Genomic DNA, 7,268 nt, shown 5'->3' on the forward strand with positions numbered 1-7,268 from the left:
GCCACATTTTTAAAAAACTAAAAAGAAACAGATAAAACTATTTTTATATACTTTATTTAACCGGCATGCAACCAGTGTAAGGATTATTGAGATATTTTAGATTTTTTGTACGAAGTCTTTGCAATCAGTCATTTTTATGTTACAGCCCTCCTCAATTCAGATGCTAATTTTTCAACAGGAATTCTTAACCTATACTCACATTTTACAGATAAAAAAGTAGATTCACACACTCAGGTTTTTCCAAATATACTTAACGTGTTGTCCTATAACTGAGCCAATTACCAGTTTTTGCGAGCAAGGCCAGTGTCCAGGCCCATTGGCCGTTTGGTGGGACATAGGCCTTCTACAGCTCAGCCTGACTGCTTGTTACGTGGGTGTGTCCACTCTGCAAAAGTCCACCTGGACGCTGAAAATGTGTGCCTTTTTCTGGACATCTACGTTATTCTTCAAATTAAGAAAGAATTTATTGCTTTGGTGTAAAGGCTGAGAGTAAGAAACACTGAATCAGCAGAAAACTTCCTCTTACTTTAAGTCCTTCTGCACTATTTGCTTTCCCAGACATACGTATCCCTGGTTTGATATTCTCCTGATGATATATTTTAAAAAATCTTTCCACATTTTTGCTGCACTCCTCGTAATGAATGAACGCAATCCATTAACTGAAGTGTGCTCCGAGAGTCAGAGCACTGCCCCGAGCTAATTCCCCTGATGAATCGGCCGCGATGGGAAAACAGCGACGAGTCAGTGGCTTCATGATGGTGTCTGTTAGTCTACCTGGTTAAAAGGCTTTGGAGAAAGTAGTAGCTGCTATTATTTTCCGGTTTAGTGTTTTTCTTCGGAATCCATGCATTTAATCCTTATGGCCGCCCTATGGCTGGTTACGTCATCATCCCAGTCGCACACATGCAGAAATGGAGACACAGAAAGGTTGTGTTAATTGTCACACATCTGGGCAGTGACAGAGCTGCAAGGATTCACGCCCACGCGCTGAATCCAGGCAGCACACCGTGTAGACTAAAATATGCATTGGTGAATGCACACCCATCCATTCTCTGCAAATATGTTAGTACAGGGGAGACAGAAGTCAATAAGGATAAAATCACTCCTTGCTGCGCTCTTTTACACGCGAAGGCCCATGGCAACTCCAATGACAGGTCGCTCATTTGTCACAGCCCCATCATGAGAGGCCTGCATGTGTTCTCTCTTGCTGCCCGCCCTTTCCCACCCGTAATGTCAGCAGCTGGTGTGGTCGCCCTGCACTGAGCCTGGCAGGTGCACGATGTGCTAACAGCGGCCCACACCCTCACCTGTCACTCCAACACTTGTCCCCTGTGTGTCCTCAGCTGGTCTTCCCACCTGCCTCCTCCGCATCATCACTGGCTGTGCTCTGGCCTGGAATCCACTGCACCCTATCTCACATTTCCCCAGCCTTATTTTCTGCCCGAGAAGGTGGCTGCCCACTTTGTTACTGAACAAACATTGCGTGAACTTGGTGTGCTTTCAGAATAGAAACACAGAATACTCAGTACCCTTCCTCTAACAGAAAATCCCAATGCCCTCTGCCCGCCCCCCCAAACCCCATACCCTCAGAGGATGCCTAAAAGCCAGGACTTCCAATGTATCCATTTCCCGTGTTTGCCCACAGTTATCAGGTCGAGGGGCTATGAAAGATAGAACTCAAAGTGACATGTTAAGTAATAAAACTCAGGACTCACCCGTTTTCCACAGTTATGGGAACCTGGATTATCTAAATAATTTTCAGGTATATGCTAGTCTCATCCATTCAGGGCAAAGAGGGGTTTTCAGGTGTGTGGAAGATGAGTAGGCATAGCATATAAGATGGGTTTATTATACCTCATAAACCTGCATTGTCTTTCTTACGGGACCTGTGCAAACAATAAGTCTTAGGCACTCAGCATTTGCTACTCTAATTACAGTGCTGTTTGCTCTTCCCAAGAATAAAATTCAAAGGTTAATGATAGACCCCTGCCAGATTGATATCCTAAAATTGACAGCCCTCTTTGGTCATGTTTATGAGGTATGTATACATTCCATGAATATTGTTGCAGTACTTGATGAACCATGACAGGGGGAAGGTGAAGTCCACACTGAAATTGCTTTTCCTGGTGCTTCCGACCGGCTCTGGAATAGTATGGTTAAAACTCCCGTCTTGTGACCGGGACTGCTAACTGCCAATTGCCCCATTGATGAATAGGTAGCTGCTGGCTGACTCCACAAAAATAAATTGCTCTCTTTCAAGTATGTTTTTAAAACCTCCTTGGGTTATGTGGGCTCTCCAGGAGTGAGTGAGTAAACATTTTTTTTTTCAGAAATAAAAATTTAAAACTTCGAATGCCTTACAGACAGCCTACCATATCCATCCCAAAGAATAACTGACTCACCTTATTAAGAGCACAATTACAATCTGTAAGTTCACATCTGATTCTAAATTCTATATTTATGTCTTAATTATCTCCACTCCCTAAATTTGGGATTCTCTATCTTTTGTATGTGGTGATGTTAATGGGATTTATCGTAGTGACCATTTCACAATACATACAAACAGCAGATCATTAATGACTTTAGGCACCTGAAATTAACATAATGTATATGTCAAGTACAGCTCAATAAAGAAATAAATTTTTTAAAAATTACATCTGAGGTATGCACATAAATTGAATAAGCAGCTATTTCTACCATGGGTCAGAAACATTTCATGATTTAGAAAGTTCGTATTTTGAACTGGCTCTTGAGGAAAAAAATGTGTCATGTGTGTTCGTCTCCAAGATATCATGCTATTCCTCCTCTGTATGTCATTTTGTCAGGCCTCAAGTTGTCAGTTGGTCCCTGTTAGCTTGTAATCTGCACCAATCCATTGGAGGGAAGGCTACAGCGTTGGGTGTGAGCCAGGATATGTCCTAAGCCGAGGTCTCTGGGATGAGGAGTCTGCCCTCAGTGCAGTAGGGCTACTCTGAACACCCCCCAACCCCATGGGTCTCAATCCCTTGGCTACACAGGAGAATCCCCTGGGGGGCTTTACCAAGTATGAATGCATTAATGCCAGAACCCCACTCCCAGAGTTTCTGGATGAACTGGTCTGTCGTGTGGCCTGGGCTTCAGGAATATTAAAGCCCCCCACAAATGTTTCAAATGTGCAGCTGGCGTAGGGTGGGACCATCCCTGCTTGTCACACCACCCTAGGAGAGCCGGGTTCTGCCCCCCATGCTTCCTCCCTGTTCGATTCTCACAGAATCCTTGAGAAGGAGTCAAGACAAACCATGCTTTCTTCTTGTCAACACAGTGGGAAACGTGGTCCTAGAGACTCTGGGTTTTGTAGCAGATAGACACAAAGTGGAGGCTAGCAGTCAAGGAGTAGGACTCAAGGTCATCATGGTTGTGAGGGTTGACAACGTAGGAGACGTCATCTTCAGCCCTCGTCACAGGTCAACTGTCTACTACACAGGAAGACGAGCTTTCTTTTTCCCTTTAAGGCCCATTTTGGTGATTTCTGTTTTTATTTTTCTACATGTTTGTCATCATTAACACCAGGTCCATTAAAGTTAGGGACAATGCAAAAGAAGTGAGGAACCCTCAGAGAAAATCCTTGCTGTTTTGCTATGCATTGCCACACCTCTGCCCTAGCCGAATACATTAGCATTCTGGCAAAATAGCATTAGCAGAAATTAATTCAGAGCAAATATATGGGTGCTCTACAAAGAGTGTCATCATTCTTGATATTTTGCTGTTGTTGAAATGCCTTCTAAGTATATATTTTTAGAGTTATAAAGACAGTTGTCTAATAATGTGCCACATGAGTGTCATTGTCACCTCCTTTGAGAGGTAAAAATAGCAGAGCCAGTCCATTTGTCATTCAGAAATCACAACCTGTTCATTTCAATATGCCCTCTCTCTGGTATGTAGGTGACATTTCTGACCTACTGTTGGAGGGTTTGCCCTGGGAGTCTCCTCTGTAGGGCACATGGATTTGCCAATCATACCATGTGAATTTCCCTCACTTCTTTTGTCCTTAGTTTGTGCTGCTTACAATTCTGTTTAAATTGAAACTATTTTTTTAAAGATTTTATTTATTTATTTGTCAGAGAGAGAGAGAGACAGAGAGAGAGCACAAGCAGAGGAAGAAGCAGGATCCCTGCTGAGCAGGGAGCCCGATGTGGGACTTGATCCCAGGACTCTGGGACCATGACCTGAGCTGAAGGCAGACACTTAACCAATTGAACCACCCAGGCATCCCTGAAATTCTTTTTTTTTAATTGAAATATAATTAACATATAGTGTTATGTTAGTTTCAGGTGTACAATATGGTGATTCAACAATTCTATATATCACTCTGCCCATGATGATGAGTGTGGTCTTAATCCCCTTTATCTATTTCATGCATGTCCCCATCCATCTCCCATCTGGTGACCACCAGGTCATTTTTTGTATTTAAGAGTACATTGTTTGTTTCTATTTTTAGTTGTTCATTTTTTGTTTATTTGTTTATTTTTAGAGAAAGAATAGAGAGAGAGTGAGTGGGGGGAGGGGCAGAGAATCTTAAGCAGGCTCCATGCCCAGCATGAGCCTTACACGGGGCTCAATCTCACGACCCTGAGATCATGACCTGAGCCGAAAACCAAGAGTCAGACGTTTAACCGACTGAACCACCCAGGAACCCCCATTTGGTTTTTTTCTTAAAATCTACATATGAATAAAATCATATGGTATTTGACTTTCTATGACTTGTTTCACTTAGCATTATACCTTGTAGACCCATCCATGTTGTTGCAAATGGCAAGATTTCATTTCTTTCTATGGCTGAGTAATATTCCAGTGTGTGTGGGGGCCACATCTTCCTTATCCATTCATCTATCAATAGACACTTGGGCTGCTTCCATAATTTGGTTATTGTAAATAATGCTGTAATAAACATAGGGGCGCATATATCTTTTTGCATTAGTGTTTTAATTTCCTTTGGGTAAATACCCAATAGTGGAATTAATGGATCATGTGGTATTCCAATTTTTAATTTTTTGAAGAACCTCTATACTGTTTTCCACAGTGGCTGCCCCAGTTTGCATTCCCACCAGCCGTGCATGAGGGTTCCCCTTTCTCCACATCTTCACCAACACTTGTTGTTTCTTGTCATTTTGGTTTTAGTCATTCCAACAGGTGTGAGGTGATGTCTCACTGTGGTTGTGATTTACATTTCCCTGATGAGGAGTGATGTTGAGCATTTTTTCATATGTCTGTTGGCCATCTGGATGCCTTCTTTGGAAAATGTCTATTCAAGTCCTCTGCCTGTTTTTAATCAGATTATTTGTTTTTGTTTTGGTGTTGAGTTGTATAAGTTTTTTTATATATTTTGGATACTTATCAAATATATCATTTGCAAATATCTTCTGCCCTCAGTGCGGTAGGGCTACTCTGAACACCCCCCAACCCTTATCAAATATCAAATTTGATCCCTTATCAAATATATCATTTGCAAATATCTTCTTCCATTCACTGGGTTGCCTTGTCCTTTTGTTGATGGTTTCCTTCAGTGGGAAAAAGATTTTTATTTTGATGTAGTCCCAATAGTTTATTTTTGCTTTTGTTTCCCTTGTCTGAGAAGATATATTTAGAAAAATGTTTCTAAAGCTGATGTCAAAGAAATTACTGCCTGTGTTTCCTTCTAGGAGTTTTATGGTTTCAGGTCTCACCTTTAGGTCTTCAATCCATTTTGAGTTTATTTTTGTGTGTGCTGGTCCAGTTTCAGTCTTTTGCATGTAGCTCCCCAGTGTTCCCAACACCATTTCTTGAAGAGACTGTCCCTTTCCCATTATATATTCTTGTCTCTTTTGTCATAAATTAATTGGCCATATCAGCGTTGGTTTTCTATTCTGTTCCATTGATCTATGTGTCTGTTTTTGTGCCAGCACCATACTATTTCAGTTATTACAGCTTTGGAGTGTATCATGAAATCTGGGATTGTGATATCTCCAGATTTGTTCTTTTTCAAGATTGCTTTGGCTATTTGGGGTCTTTTTTGTATCCATACCAATTTTAGGATTACTTGTTCTGGGTCTGTGAAAAATGTTGTTGGTATTTTGGTAGCAGTTGCATTACATCTGTAGATTGCTTTGGGTGGTTATGGGAATTTTAACAATATTGGTTCTTCTAATCATCTTTCCATTTGTTTGTGCCATCTTCAATTTCTTTTTTTTTAAGATTTTATTTATTTATTTTTCAGAGAGAGAGACACAGAGAGGGAGAGAGAGCACAAGCAGGGAGAGCGGCAGGCAGAGGGAGAAGCAGGCTCCCTGCAGAGCAAGGACCCCGATGTGGGACTCCATCCCAGGACCCCAGGGTCATGACCCAAGCCAAAGGCAGATGCTCAACCGACTGAGCACCCAGGCGTCCCTTCAATTTCTTTCATCAATATTTTATAGCTTTCAGAATCTTGGTCTTTCACCTCCTTGGTTAAGTTTATTCCTAGGTATCTTATTCTTTGATTCAATTTTTAATGGGATTATTTTCTTCATTTCTCTTTCTACTACTTCATTATTATGGTACAGAAATGCAACAAGTTTCTGTATATTCATTTTGTATCCTTAAGTTGTAACTCTTAATTTTATATTGTGAATCTTTAAGAACTATGGGGTGATTTGGGGTCAGCACTTTATCCTATGTGAGCCTAAGTTCCCACACCTATAAAAAGTGGAAAATAATATATATTGCAAAGATTGTTGCACAGATTAAGTGAGCTCATGGATGTCAAAGTTCTCAGCAAAATGCCTGGGCTGCCATAGGTGCTCAATAAATGTTACTTGAAAGCACTCAATTAGAGCCCAGATCGATTCAGTAAAGCTGATTTAGGATGATCGGCATTTGTGTTTGCCATATGTATTTTACCCTGCTGTAAATGAATTTATAAATCTACTTCAGGTTTTTGTCCTGGCTTCCCGATTATGGGTCTCTCACTAGCAGTTTATGCGGTTATGCTACATATATTTAGCTTTTAACTCTCAGTTCCTCTGGCGGTACTCTATTCGGACACGTCATTTCTAGACCTCATGATACGGTGGCATAGGACCATCAGGGCTCTTTAAAGTACTCCATGCTGCACGAAAGGCCTAATGCTGTCGCTTCCATTTCAGTTTTTCAAAAGAAAAAGGAAACCTTTGCTATGGTAGTAATTAGCAACTGGGCTTCTGATGACAAGGATCAAAAGTTCACCCCAGAGCAGCTGTAGGTTCTGGAATCCACCACCCCGCTGTCCCAGATGG

Source organism: Phoca vitulina, unplaced genomic scaffold, assembly GCF_004348235.1.
Source record: "Phoca vitulina isolate PV1807 unplaced genomic scaffold, GSC_HSeal_1.0 scaffold5, whole genome shotgun sequence".
NCBI lineage: Eukaryota > Metazoa > Chordata > Mammalia > Carnivora > Phocidae > Phoca > Phoca vitulina.